This window comes from Abramis brama (assembly GCF_963993115.1).
Source record: "Abramis brama genome assembly, chromosome: 4".
Lineage (NCBI taxonomy): Eukaryota > Metazoa > Chordata > Actinopteri > Cypriniformes > Leuciscidae > Abramis > Abramis brama.
This window is the reverse complement of record NC_139966.1, coordinates 17,516,697-17,532,451: the sequence shown is the minus strand read 5'-3', so window position 1 is coordinate 17,532,451 and position 15,755 is coordinate 17,516,697. Positions and strand designations below refer to the sequence as shown.

Here is a 15,755-nt window from a genome sequence, read left to right as displayed (position 1 = left end):
TAGGCTAATAATAATAACAATATAAAATAAATAGAAGGGGAAAACTCATTAGTAAGTATTTTAGCCAGTTTTAAATTTTAAAAACCATTAAAAAAAAAATATATATATATATATGTATATATAATTATTTTATTTTTTTTAGACATAGAATGGAACAGAATACCTTGGCATAGTTGAATAATAAGAGTTCTGTACATGGAAGTGACATACCGTGAGCCTCAAACACCATTGTTTCCTCCTTCATATGTAAATCTCGTGTTTGCAAAAGACCACTGAAAAAAGGGCATCAACTGTGACGTTAAAGTCAGGATCATTAAAATATACGCCCCCAAAATGTGCATATACCAGCCCATGTTATAGGCCAGACAGTATTAACGTGGACCTGCACAGCCGAATCATCAGAAGTTCTGCAGGTATTGTGAAGAAGCAAGCAAGGACAATAGTGAAAATGGCAGATCATGGATATAAATGTTATGCTCAAGGCTGTGCAGCGGATTTGAGCACTTCTCATTTTTTTCCCACAGAACAGAACTGTGAACAGGCATGGTTGATGTTTATCTATAGCAGGATACCACACCATTTTATTTCAAAGTTGTTAGTTTGCTCTGCCCATTTCACCACTGACAGTTTTTCTAACCTGGGACAATAGCAGGCAAACGCTCAGCATTTGATACTGAAGAAGGGGGCAATTCCAACTAATGTTATATTTCCATTACAACCCCTACTGCAAGCAGTAAGTAACATTAGTGATCTTATCCACCTCTTGACTGTTGAAGCCATTTCTGTTTATATTGAAAGTTTCTTAGTGAGCTAACAACATTAACGATAACTTACCCTGTGTTGTCGAGATCGAACGCAAGATGCTAGTACAGTAACGGTAACCTTAGCCAACTAGCAAGCTCCAAGTAACGAGCATAGATAACTAAACAGTATGACGACCAATTTACACAGAGGTTAATATTATTTCCGGCCAGTGTTGTCATATAAATCTACAAAATACAAATGTAGATCTATATCAATTTGTCAGGTAGTATTATAATTTAGCCAATTTTTCATCAGCAACACATAAATTGGGAGCTAACTAGGTTAGTTTGGTTGCATACAGATAGCTCACTCGCTCCTTCTAGCTAACGTGACCTTCTCCACCACTTAAGTAGTTGACATTTGACAATGCATCTAGTTCATTTATTTAAAAAAAAATAATAAAAAAAAATAACAGCAGGTAATAACAGCCCATTTCATTCTAGGGACAAATCCTAGGCTTGTAAATGGACATGTAAAACATGTAAAATAAGTTTTGCTCTTCCCTAAGCCACATACCTTCTATGTAGATATCAGAGAACAATTTAACCTGTTAAATTTTTATGTTAAATATTTTTTTTTTGTATCAATGCATTCTATCATCTCCTGGGAATGAATATATAGGGTAACAAAATCAACAGGTGAGCTCAGGCTAGATTAACCTTATCAGCTGACAAGTTGCCACGGCTGCTGAATGAGTCAAGTCACACACTGTACCGTGACAGGATGTTGTTGCATGAGGGGGAAAATAACATTTAAAGGAATTTTGTGGAGTTAAACTCCATCAGCAACATTTGTGGCATAAAGTCAGTCATCACAGAAATTAATGTCAACTCTTTATTTAAAAAAAAATATTTGTCCGGCACTTACAATTGATGTAAATGGGCCAAGCAGTTAACATTAAAATACACACTGTTTCAAAAGTAAAGCCACAAGGCTTAAACCAAATCAAAGTTATTTTCTGTTGAGATCAACAGTGCCACAAATGTTGTGAATAGAGATAAACATCTACTGAACCCGGAACATCCCTTTGATTATGATTAACAATTAACTTGAACTACTTATTTTCCTGGAGCAAATGTAAATCATGTACAAAAGACAGTAAATCAGGACACTATAAAAGGAACATGAGAGGCTGTGAGGACGACAGAGCAAGAGCTGGAAACAAACATCAGTGAAGAATGAAGGGTTTAGTATGTTTACTGCTGCTGTTGGAAACCTTTGTGTGTGTCGTACAGCAGAAGGTAGATGGAGGACTCAATGAGAATGAGATCAGTCAACAGCTCAGATCTGAGGACGGAAGACAGAATCCACCTCAAACAGACACTTTGAGAGATGAAGCTTCAACTGACAGCCAACAAAACTGCCATCTGTGCTTCAGTGACATCCATGCAGCGCTGAGAGAACTGACCGCCACCGTTACAGAGCAGAAAGTGAACATCAGAGAACTGACCGCCACCGTTACAGAGCAGAAAACCATCAACAGAGAACTGACCGCCACCATTACAGAGCAGAAAACCATCAACAGAGAACTGACCGCCAACATCAGAGATTTAGAGACGCAACTGAGGGATGAGATGAACAAGAAAAATGATGGTACCTCACCAAAACATTCATTCTTTTATCAATGATCCTCAAAGTAAAACACCAATGCAATACATTGCATAGTGTAAATGTTAGTGTAAAATTGAATGTATAATGTGTAAATTGTGTTATCTATCTATTACAATAATCAGTGTGAATGTCATTTAACAGAATCTTTATTCCTTCACAGAAATCTCAAATCTTACTCTGAGTCAAGTGGAGGAGTTGAGAAAGGAAAATAGAGGTGAAACTGTGCTTGAATGATGTTAAATTCAGTGTATACATTCTCAGTGTAATACAGTAATATCACAATTGTAATTGCAATATTGTTTATGTTTTTCAATAACAGACAGAGAAATAGCTTTTTCAGCTTCACTGATGCAATCTGGCATTGGATATATTGGTCCTTTTACCACTGAAATCACACTAACCTACAAGAACGTCTTCACAAACATAGGGAACGCCTACAACCCAATTACAGGTAATAATTAATTAATAAAATGGAGTCATAAAACTCAGTTTATAGTAATGAAAACCCTTCTGCTCCATTCAGACCTCTCTGCAGTTGTGTAATGTGTATAAGAGAATTAAATGATCTGCAAACTTTCAAAACTATTACACAGTGTGCTTGGTAATAAAATCAAACAGGAAACAGCTGATTCTGTACCTCTTGTTATTTGATTTAGGTGTTTTCACAGCCCCACTGAAAGGAGCGTACATGTTCAGAGTCTCTGTATTTGGTGTTGGCCCAACTGGATCATCTGCATCCATTTATAAGAATGGAGAGCGTGTGGTTTCAGCAGATGCTCATCAGGCTAAGGATTATTTAAACTCTTCTAATGGAGTTGTGTTGATCCTGGAGGTTGGAGATGTTGTCTATGTGAGACTTTGGTCTGGCAGGAGGATGCATGATAGCTACAATAACCACAGCACTTTCAGTGGTTTCCTACTGTTTCCCTTAAGATAACAGGAGCTTTGCAGAATATGATTCCAATAATTCTGAACCTTCAGCGTATGATTTAAGATGAAAATCATGAAGAGTCATTAACATATGAACCTTTATTAATGAGGACTAATGTGTGTTTGAAATTTGCAATAGATTACTGTATAAAAGTCTATTCATGTGACTTTGTATAAAGAGTTTCATCACTGAGACAGACAGGACCCATGAATGTCATGTGACTCAAGTGTTTTGTTAAAGTATTAAATCTAGAATGTTAAGTAATATCTTTTTAAGTGTACTTTCTTATTGATCATTGATCTGCATCTCTTCATCCTACATAAAATTATAAGAGAATAAAGAGACGTTAATATTTATCAGTCCCACCTGGATTTTGCAACTTGTTGTGTGTGAATTATTATTTTCTTTTTTTGCAAGTAAAATGATTAAAATGATGGCAATTTCCAGAAGGTTGGGCCTAATTTTCTTAGGATGGGCACTGTAAGGGAAACATGTCAATTAAGCTCAAAAGAAATCATTAATTTATTGAGAATTTTGAAAGAGTCACTTATTTTACGGCCAAACAAACGAGTCGTCCAGCGCGAGCAGTAACTATCAGCTCAGCGGATATTAATATCTAAACTATAGTAAAAAATACTATTTATTAGCACGGTTTATTAAGACACTTATTTTTTTTAATACAAACGAGACTTTATTAACTATTCTAACACACAAAACGAATACCTAACACATAAACACACACATTCACACAAGTTCGCAGAAAGAAAGAAAGTGATGAAATCATTTTAGAGTGAAATTATGAAATCCCAAGATTGTAGCAATATATGTTGTCACATTTAGACTGTGACCTATGACTCTTATTTTGAAAGGACTGCTGAAGTGCATATACACCCATGAACAGTTTACACCAATATATATACACACACACACACACACACACACACAATTTAGATGCTGGCAAAATAACATCATATATACTAGATGTGTGGTTATTTTTTTGTTTAGGTGGTGTATTAGGCCCTCTGCTTAGTTCCATGGTTTTGTGTGTAACCCCTTTAAATGTATGAAGTTAACAGACTCTTAATTTGAAGGAAAAATGTAGTAACTACTATTCTCCACTAGAGGGTGTTTCTCCGTGACGAGTGAAATAATTGAGAAAAAGTAGTGATGGGCGATACTGCAAATTTCGGTACCGATCCGATACCAAGTAAATACTGGGCCAGTATCGCCGATATCGATACCGATACCAATACTTTTTCATTTTAAAAGCACGCACTTTAACTTGTATGCACTTTCCTGTGCTAGAGCAGTGTGTCATGATTTATGAGGTGAATGCATCATTATGCTAAATCTGAATACGTTTTCATGACTACTAGGCCTAAATATTTTGTGATTTGTGCTCTCAACTCGCCTATAATTAGTCCGTGACTTTTACAAAACTACCCTAATTATAATACTAGCCTACTACTAGCCTATTAGTACTAGCCTACTGTTCAAAAGTTTGGGGTCTGTAAGATTTTTAATTCTCTTCTGCATTTATTTGATCAAAAATACAGTAAAAACTGTAATATTCCAATTTAACATAGGCTATCTGTTTTCTATGCCATAGTAAACTGTATTACTCCATTCATGATGAGAATTCATTTTAATATGCTGATTTGCTGCACAGGAAACATTTCTTATTATTATCAATGTTGAAAACAGTTTCATATTTTTGTGGAAACCATGATACATTTTATGCAGAATTATTTGATGAACAAAGTTGAAAGAACAATTTATATGAAGTAGATTTTTTTTAACAGTGTAAAACCCTTGACTGTCATTTTTGATCAATTTAATGCATCGATCCTTGTTGAATAAAAATATTAATTTCATTAAAAAGATCTTACTGACGTCAACATTTTGAACCGTTATGTACACTTTTGGTTTGTTTATTGCGAAATAACTCCCGATTGTTTCTCTGTCATCTAAGCAAGGCTTCGTTTCCCAAACGCACTGGGCCTGTGAGCTCAGCGAAGCACCAGCATCGAACGCTCTCTGTAATTGATTGGTTTCGTCTTGTATCCAGATGACTAGGAGAAAAAGTTCTATCCTACACAATTATCCGCTAACATTCACTTATTTTTCCACTTAGAAGCTTATTTTACGCACTGAATTGCGTGCTAAATTAATAAAAAATTACTGGTAAAAAAAACACATTTGGATCGATATTTTTATGTGAGGATCGATCCTTTTTGATACCACGTCAGTATCGATACTTCAGGATCGATCCGCCCATCACTAAGAAAAAGCCATTTTACAAAACGAGAGAGAGAACGGAGGAAAAAGACGATTCAGAGTGTAAATATTTTAAAAGAGAGTAAAAGAGTGTGAAGAAAAAAGTTTTAAGTTCTTTTCTAGTGAAATCCGGGGGAAGAAACATATTTTCATACTTTTATTTCGAGGAACCCGGTGAGTGTTTTGTTACACCGTTGTTGCTCTGTAATCAGTCATATGTGTTCAATTAATAATTTACAGAATAAATATGATTGATAACTAACTGAAGATGAGTAAACATTGAAATATGCATGTTGTGACGAAGAGATAAAGGATAGTTTTGTCATTAAACCAATCAGAGTTGAATCCAATGTGACATTAAAAGGAACCCCGACTATTAAGTCAGATAGGAGTACATACATAGTTAGAAATACATAAAATATTTTCGTTATTTAAAAAATCCTCACAGTGTTATACAGAATTTGAACTACGAAGGCAGCCATTATTTTTGCGCGCGCAATGCATTCTGGGTCGATGACGTGTAAAGATTGTGTCGGTTGTGTTCAGAACAGAGAGAGGTGAGCTAATGGTGCTTCATCCTAAAAATGAATATAATGCCACATTGTACAGCGTTTGGTTGAGATTTCCAGTCCAAAGGCAACAAGGGGAGTGATGTAAGCCTCCACTGCTTTCCAAAGGAGAAGAAAATCAGAAAAGAGTGGGAAGTTGCTTGTGGATGAGTACAACTCCTTAAAGACCCATGGCTGTGTTCCTGACCGTCACTTCAGCCCTGATGCATTTGAGGCATTTAATCGGCTAAAAGATTGTCTTCCGCGTTATTCTCCTGATTTAAGCCTACGGTGCGGGTGTGCTAGGGCTGTGACGGTGGCAGTTTTTTACCACCGCGGTGGTAATGGACCAACTAACGTTACCAGCGGTGGTTGGGGGGTTGTTTTGAAATAAAAAAGCAAAACAAAGAAACAATTCAAGCCTGTAAAGCATTAAAATAAATATCAGTAAATACTGGTAACTTACAGTAAGTAATATAATAAAGTTGAATCTATTTTTAAAAAAACTTTCATTTAAAATTTGCACACAAAGACGCGTGATATAGCCTACCTCTCTGCGCTTTGAGAGGGATCTGGGACACGAGCAGGAAAAAGACCATCGATCTCTTTTCTGATATCTTCATGTTTTCTACTTGTTGTAAAAGGCATAAAAAGCGAATTGTATCTTCCACAAGGGAAAGGCATTTAGGTTGTGTTTGATTTTGCGCTGCCAGAGAAATTTTGAGCAGCTGTAGACAAGAATGTCTCCTAAGCGATTGAGGTGTGTTGTTGTTGGATGTAAGAATGAACATAGCAGTCTTCATTTACTCTCGTTGTTACTCGAGGATGGATCTGTACTGTTTGTGATCCAGCTTACGGTCTTCAGAACGACAGGCCTAACGTTACTGACCACGGCAGAAGTGAAAGTGAGAGCGCGCACTTTATGACAGCTCATCGAATAGTTTTACGGATATAAGGTTTACCAGTTTATTAAGCACCCACTGAAAAGGTGTGTATATATTTGTTTACTGTTAGTTCTAACGAGTGTTTTATGTATTTCGTTGTGTATGTTGTTGATAATGAAAGGGAGAGAGAGAGAGTTTATGGATAAGACTTTAATGCTCACTTCTTATACTGTGTTTATTCAGCTCTTACAGTGATTCTCTGGAGTAAAACTAACGCTCATCTTTTGTGTGATGTACAATAAACTTCACTGAACTCGTCAGTATATTTTGGTCATCATTCGGACGGGTTTTCCCAGATAGCAAACTGACATTGAATCAACGTGGAAACGACGTTTCTCGTGACATCGAAACAACGTTGATCTAACGTAAAATCAACGTCATTGGTTTGCTTTCCTAACGTTGAAACGATGTTGATTTCAAGTTGTTGAAATGACGTTATAGAATCAACATAAAATCGATCTAATTGGTTTGCTTACCTAACGTTAAAAGGATGTTGATTTCAATTGTGTAAATTACGTTATTATAAACACATTTTCTACTTGTTTTAAAAATCTATCACTTATTTGATTAATAATTTATTAAACACACATCACATTCAGTTAACATTTGTCACATGCCTGTCCTGTCTCGTGTAGCACATGTGGTGTTTGTGTTCCTGTCTCTGTTTTGACCCCACCCTTCCTTGTTATCTCATTATTGGTTTCATTTGTCCCACCTGTTCCTTCATTATCCTGCCTGATTTGTTCCCTTTTATAAGCTCCTTTGTGTTTGCAGTCTTTGTCGGATTGTTGTCTGGTTTACGTCTCCCGCTTCATGTGTAACCCTGGTATGTGTTGTTTCTAAAGTTGTTGTTTTGTTGAGTTCTTGTTTTCCCCCTTGTGGGTTTTTGGTTTTGATTTCTGTTTCAGTTTGTTAATAAATTCTTTTTCTGCAATTGAGTCCTTCCCTTAGTTTTCTTTAGTTTTCATGACAGAACGATCCGACCATGTCTAGGATTCAGCAGAAAGAGTCACGTCACCCACCAGGCCCTCCTGTCTCGTGCCCCCACTACCAACGCATTGTACGTTTCCAGTCATTAAGTGCCCTCCGCCAACAAGGAACTGACCTGAGGAAGTTCGCTAGGGAATTCCTTAGAGCGGCGGAGGGTTTAAGACTTAATGACGGGCCTCTTAAGGACCTTTTTTTTTACGCTCTTAATGAGCCAATGGACTGGATTCTCAGGAGGGCGTATGATGGGTGTACCTTTGAGGCTATGGTGGAGGGTCTCGCTCGCTTTCAGGAGCGGGAGGCCAGGAAGGTGGCCCCTGTTCCAGTGTGTCCCGAGTCCGGTGGTCCCAGTTCTGGTGGTCCCGAGTCCGGTGGTCCCGAGTCCAGTGATCCCAGTTCTGGTGGTCCCGAGTCTGGTGGTCCCGAGTCCGGTGGTCCCAGTTCCGGTGGTCCTGAAACGGAGGAGGAGAAGGAAGACTTCCTCCATGCCAGTTCCGGTGGTCCCGTTTCCGGTGGTCCCGAGTCCGGTGGTCCCAGTTCTGGTGGTCCCAGTTCCGGTGGTCCCGAAACACAGGAGGAGGAGAAAGGCTCCCTCCGGAACTGTTCCGGTGGTCCCGAGTCCGGTGGTCCCGAGTCCGGTGGTCCCGAGTCCGGTGGTCCCGAGTCCGGTGGTCCCGAGTCCGGTGGTCCCGAGTCCGGTGGCTCCTAACACGGAGACCATCCCGGAGGTGACTGCCGTCCCTGACGCACTGCCCAGGCGTCTTGCTCTGCCCGCACCGCCCAGGCGTCTTGCTCTGCCCGCACCGCCCAGGCGTCTTGCTCTGCCCGCGCCTCCCAGGTGTCATGCTCTACTGGCCCCGCCCGAGCTGCTCGCACTGCCTGCACCACCCCAGCGATCCGTCACGTATGCCCAGCCAGAGACTGTTCACGTCACGTCTGCCGGTCCAGAGACTGTTCACGTCACGACTGCCGAGCCTGTGTCTTCGGACAAGATGGCCGCCACAGAGACTGTTCACGTCACGTCTGTCGAGCCTGTGTCTTCAGACAAGATGGCCGACGCCAAGCCTGTTCACGTCACGTTTGCCGAGCCTGTGTCTTCGGACAAGATGGCCGCCACAGAGACTGTTCACGTCACGTCTGCCGAGCCTGTGTCTTCGGACAAGATGGCCGCCGCCGCCGCCGAGCCGGTGGTGTCTGTTCCTGAGCCGGTGGTGTCTGTTCCTGAGCCGGTGGTGTCTGTTCCTGAGCCGGTGGTGTCTGTTCCTGAGCCGGTGGTGTCTGTTCCAGTTCCTGAGCCGGTGGTGTCTGTTCCAGTTCCTGAGCCGGTGGTGTCTGTTCCAGTTCCTGAGCCGGTGGTGTCTGTTCCAGTTCCTGAGCCGGTGGTGTCTGTTCCAGTTCCTGAGCCGCCCGAGGGAAAGTCTCGGCCCTGGCCGCCCAACGGGTCGTCTCGGCCCTGGCTGCCTGCACGATCTCCTCTGCCCTGGCCGCCCGAGGGAGAGTTTCTGCCCTGGCCGCCAGATGGACTGACATTTCCGCCCTGGCCTCCCGAACTGTCCATTTCCCCTGCTCCACCCTGGTCTGTCCTTCCTGTTCGCCCCGCCCCGCCCCGCCCCGCCCCGCCCCGCCCCGCCCTGGTCCGTCCCTCCCTGGTCCGTCCCTCCCTGGTCCGTCCCGCCCTGGTCCGTCCCTCCCGTCCCGTCCCGCCCCGGTCCGGACCGGGACGGGACGGGAGGGACTCGCCCATTCATTTGTCCCACCTGTTCCTTAATTATCCTGCCTGATTTGTTCCCTTTTATAAGCTCCTTTGTGTTTGCAGTCTTTGTCGGATCGTTGTCTGGTTTACGTCTCCCGCTTCATGTGTAACCCTGGTATGTGTTGTTTCTAAAGTTTTTGTTTTGTTGAGTTCTTGTTTTCCCCCTTGTGGGTTTTTGGTTTCGATTTCTGTTTCAGTTTGTTAATTATTTTTCTGCAATTGAGTCCTTCCCTTAGTTTTCTTTAGTTTTCATGACAACATTGCTTTATTATTTATACAAAAGATACATTTACAAATACATTTTTAAATCTTCTGTATACAAACCCTATGTAAGAGTAATATAGAAAAAAACATTTACACTCAAAATACACAGACATTCCACATTCTTCAGGCATTCTTTCTAAGCCTCAACCAAATGCAATTCAATGTACAAAATGTCCTTGACATTTATAATTACATACAGTATTATAGCCTATGATGTATTATTATAGCAAAACCGTTGACAGTGGAATTTGTAGATATATGTGTTAAATAACATTACGGTGTCCGGCAATCGATTTAAATAGTACATTGGGTTTAATTTGCCGTTTAATGATCTTATATGTGTTGTTAGTGCAGAGAAATTTCACGTGAATAAATACTTAGTACGTGGGTGGCGTACTTCAATGTCCAGTACGTGGTATAACATTTGCTCAATTATATGGTGAGAAATCCTGGAATGTTTTCCTCAAAAACCTTGAAAGAAAGACATGGACATCTTGGATGACATGGGGGTGAGTAAATTGTCAGGAATTTTTTATTTGAAAGTGAACTAATCCTTTAATATTAGGGTCTGTTTCGCAAAATCATCGTAAATCATTGTAGATCTACGAGTGCTCTGGAGTAATCGTAAATCATGTAGTGCTTTATATACACTTGTCTTGATTGCTAATCCACATCTGATGACGATTATTAGGTTAAACGTTCACAGATACGATTACATTTCAGTACTTAGCAAATGGACAGCGACTCTTAAGTAGCGCGTATAACGCGTTCTCACGCGTTAATGTTAAGTGCATTTTTGGGATTTCCGTAACCTTGCACGTAGAGAGCTAAGGCCAGAGCAGTCAGACTCAGAAGATTTTGAGAAATGCGATTCGAGTAGGATTAAACCATAAACGGATTTGTAAAAATCGTATTTAATGTGATCTTTTTTTTTCTTTTTTTTTTTGCAGGTCACACTTGCTAAATCTTTTCGCATTTCAATCGGACATGCAATATTGTTTGTATTACAAGCAATCTATATATGCAAAATTTGTCCAAAAAGGTGTAACTTGTGTTGTGGGAGACAAAAAGAGAAAAAAGTGTCACAGGTGCTCAGTTTTGCTATTATAATACCTTAACATGATAGTAATAAGCCATCTGCAAAAGCAGATAGGTTGGTGTGGTGTACAGTAGTTAGGCTACATCTGTAGTTCCAGGTCAGCATCTGATGTCTTGATGTGGAGATCACATTCAGCTGGAGAATATAAAATAAAATAAAAATAGATAAGCGTCATTGTTTCATTCAGCCCGCGCTCATTTAAGAATGACCAATCAGCATGTATGTTTTGTCTAGAATAGCCTACCTCAAGTTCGAGTTCCTATGCTTCCTATGATGCTTCCTACGATGCTTCCTACGATCTCTCAGTTGTCTTCCACCATCTCGTCTATTCCTACAACCTGCACGGCTGAAATCCAAATCCACTGTTCAAGTGAGTGATGATCTTTCGAGATATAATCAACCTATAAATCCTGCGAAGCACAAAGACACAGTTTTTCCTCACAAAGAAAAAACGGTCCGTTAAACCACAACTGTGAAAAAAAAATAAATAATAATTTTCAACTAAGTAGGCTATTGCTTTTGTCGTTATTTATATTTGCTGCTGTGCATGTATAATAGGTAGTGGGTTAAAATGAGATTTCTGTTAAAAAAAACTTGTATGTTTTGTCTAGAATAGCCTACCTCAAATTCGAGTTCCTATGCTTCCAGGGTTTCCGCGGGGCATTAAAAGTCATTAAATGGATTTTGCGATAATTAAGGCCTTAAATGGCATTAAAAAGCATTAAATTGTAATTCTACAGGCATTAAAAAATTTAATCGTTTTGAAGAAAATTTAAAATAAAAATAGCCTTCATAATTAATAATCGGGTCGCGTTTCTGTAGTTCTAACGAGACATAAGAAAACTACAAATTTGACTTGCTTTACGGCAAGCGTTACAATTGCCGATAGGATAAACAGCGAGCGTGCGCGTGCGACAGTAGGATGCGGTAGGCTAAATTATTTACGACAGCGGTAATGGACAATTCCGCTTCCAACCTGGTAGGGCGACCGCAGAGGAAAAGTTCATTGGTGTTGCTTTAAAAGGGGAAAAAAAGATTTCATTCCCCACTAAAAAATATTTTCAAAACTGATACTCCTCAAGGTTAAATTTTAGGCCCCTTACTTTAGCATTTACATATTTCCACTCGGATTGCTTCTAAGATCACTTGGGCTTAATTATCACTTTTATGCAATGCACTATTGCAATGCACTTCTTGCTGGGGTTCCTAAAACCACACTTAAACTGCAATGTGTGCAAAACTCAGCTGCTAGGATCCTGACTGGGGTCAGGAGAAATTTGCATATTCCACCATTTCTAAAGTCTTTGCACTGACTCCCGGTCAGGTTCCGAGGTGATTTTAAAATCCTTATACTCACATATAAGGCACTGAATGGTCTGGCCCCTCAGTATCTGTCTGTACATTTAACTTTATACACACCCAAGCGTCAATTACTTAGGATAGGGCTCCTAGGCTTTGGAATGCACTTCCTCCTCATATCAGGAGTTTTTAAGTTTACTTTTTCTTGTTTGTCCTGACTTTTATATTCCAGTCTCTTTAAAAAAAAAAAAAAATTGTTTTGTTTTGTATTTTCATTTGCTTGTTCTATAATGTAAAGTGCCTTGAGAAGCTACTTTAAAAGGCGCTAAATAAAAATAAAGTTAATATAATTTTTTTTAAAGTATAATCTCACTTCATTTTGTTCAATTTCTTCATTTTACATTTGCAACCCAAGTAAATGTCTTGATTTAAGTACATTTAAATATTTGTGTTGGAAAACCAGACAAAAATACTGAGGATATTTTTTTTTCTATGCATGCAACATTTAATGTTTAATGCCATGCCTTTATGACATTCTATATTGTGGAAAGGTAAATTAAGACTTTAAGACCCACAAAAACTCTGTCATTCTCTCTCTCTCACACACTTTGAATTCTTACTCGTTTATACTGCAAACTCTTCTGTAGTGCAGTTTCTGTGTAGTTCCGTGCCTCAAAGGCCTCGCTTAAATTGTCGTCGAACCATGTTTCAAGAACTCTTTCTGTAAAAACAATATGAGAACAGCAAGGTAAGTTAAATAAATAAATAAATAAAGTAAGATAAGGTATAATTTATACATACCATAAACGGGAGTGGGTGTTTGCTTTTGGCAGGCCACCCGCTGGTGTTCTTTACGGGTGGCCTGCAGCTCCTCCAAAAGTTTTAGTCTTCTTTTAATTGATTTGGTTTTGTTTTTTTGTTTAATTCGTTTCCTAATATTTTGCACTGGCTGCAATATTTTTTGGTTGCTGCAACTGGTAAACCCTCATCCTGTGCACTCTCCTGGCCTTCACTATCTGAGTGAAGGTCCAGGGTGGTGTTTGGTGTTTTAAGCCCCCAACGGCGCCTTCCAGGCAGCGAGGGGATGGGTAGGTTTAAGGTTGAGGGTAGGGTTAGCTGCCTCTAAGGAGCCATTGGGGGCTTAAAACACCATCGAGCGTCCAGGGTAGAGTGCACAGGTATTTCTGGGTTTCTCTGACGTAATGTAGACAGTTCTTTAATGATTTCATATCTTTTTGATCTTTTAATTGTGCCAGCCCGTTCCTTTGCCTAAAAACAAGAAAAAAGCCATTGTTATTCACTGTGCATTTATTAGTTGTTCTCTATTAGTCAACGTGTATTAATCTCCAAAGATTTGGAAGCACCCTAGGCAGAGTGGAGACAATATCAACATCAATCCTTAATTTCGTAAGACTGATACAACGCAAACAAAAATATTTTTCTTAAATAAAGTTAATTAGCGCTTTGAATCAATAATAAAAAAAATTGATTGCTAAAATAATTAGACAATGAATTAAAATGTAATGAATTGCAATACGGGTTAAGCGTAACATTCTTCCGGGTTCTACAAAATGAGTATAACTACTTCCGGCCGTCAGCTACTGAGGTAAACACAGCGTAGTAATGGCGACCTTTATAGTCGTTGTTTACAAGAGCTACCCAAACTATAAATTTCAGATGTACACCGTATTGCTAAACGGACGTCCAGTACCCCGAGTACTCCGTTAGACAAAGGATTTAAGTTTTTAACCTCCTCATTTATTCATAATTATGAAGATATGTAAGTTAATATATTGTTTTATGGTGTGTACTTTACTCTTAACACCTTTTACCTATTTATTTATTTATTATTCTCAGGTAAGGTAAAGAAAGTCAAATCTGACCTAAACCGTAAGCATTCAAAAGGTACTTACAATTTGGTCAGAAGACTCCCCTGTGGTATGTTCTCATTAAAAGTCTTCCAGCATCATAAATCTCAGTAGGCAGATTTTGTAATCAATTAAATTTATTTTAATTGGTTACTTTTCTTTTTATAATAAACAAAAATATAAAGGCAAATAAAACTTCATCATCTAAGTATAAAATACAATAATCACGTTTTGAATCAAAGGTGTAGTAAGCTCTGGGCTTCTTATCTTCTGCTTGGGGTTTCTTGTCCACAGCTCTGGGCTTCTAGGCGTCGGGGGCACTGGCGTATCAATATCCCAAGAGGCAGTCAGTTCATCAGTCTTTTATACTCCTTGTTTACAACAGGCATTTGGTTGACACTCCTCCTAAGTTTCCCAGATCCTTCTCCAGTCAGGTGCAAGCGGTCCACCTCTTCATGTCCTTGAACTCCAGTAAACTCAACTAAGATGGCTGAGTTCATTTAAAGTTCTAGGAGTCTAGCGCACACATATAATCACACTTTTCTGCTCCTCTTAACATGGCTTGGCACAGTCACATATACATACATAACCAATTACTGTACATCTATGCCAAAACAATATAAGCCATCTTTTACAAACAAAATAAATAACAACATTGAATGCAATGCATTATATCCAATACATTGGCTAAATATGTGTAACAAAAAGGCATCTATAATACACAAGGAGGCAGGTAATTGCATTTTCTTGATATTATACAACAATATGTAGCTTTTGCTAATGGCACCCGATACAGCATTAGCTAACTATCAGTAGTTAGTTTAGACTTGTATGCTATTAGTAGTTTGTTTAGACTTGTATGCTATCAGTAGTTTAGCCTTTTATTTTTGCTCGCAGACAACACCGGAATCGCCCCGGGTTTGAAATGGCCCCCTTCAATTATATCTTCAGAGTTGCAGGAATTCAGCATAAGGGATATGTAAACGATTTGAGATTAATAAATTGATAAAGCACGCAAACCGTTCAAGCAGCCGAAAACAAGCCAAATTTGAGGTGCACAAACTTTCTACAGGCCTCCAGAGAAATCAAGTGTTTGCACAATTTAAAGATTTAAATTGTGTTAAAAATATTTACCCAAACTGATCAGTTAGTTTCACAAGCCAGAGAAAAGATTACGCCAGCATTATCAGGCAGCAGAGGGCACAATGTTTTTAGTGTTTAGTTGTAAGAATTTTCCGGGAAGGCCCCAAAAACTGCATTCAGGTCTTGATTCTTGAAACAAATTACTAGACAACTGACAAATTGAATCCAGTTAGATTAGGCAATAGCGTTGGAAACACTTACAAGCACATTATCAATATCACCTGACG

At 39.3% G+C, this 15,755-nt stretch overlaps 1 protein-coding gene and 1 long non-coding RNA gene across 2 annotated transcripts in view; one reads left to right on the top strand and one right to left on the bottom strand.

Annotated features, from left to right (window-relative positions):
* The window catches only part of LOC311082084 (uncharacterized protein), a gene marked incomplete at both ends in the record, with an annotated part of 257,684 nt that overhangs the window by 34,420 nt on the left and 207,509 nt on the right, over positions 1–15,755 (bottom strand). The window lies entirely within an intron of this gene.
* Positions 2,307–2,812, top strand: LOC311081772. Its single transcript, XR_014606009.1, has 3 exons — positions 2,307–2,397; positions 2,576–2,629; positions 2,735–2,812. It is a non-coding gene; the product is annotated as an uncharacterized lncRNA (long non-coding RNA).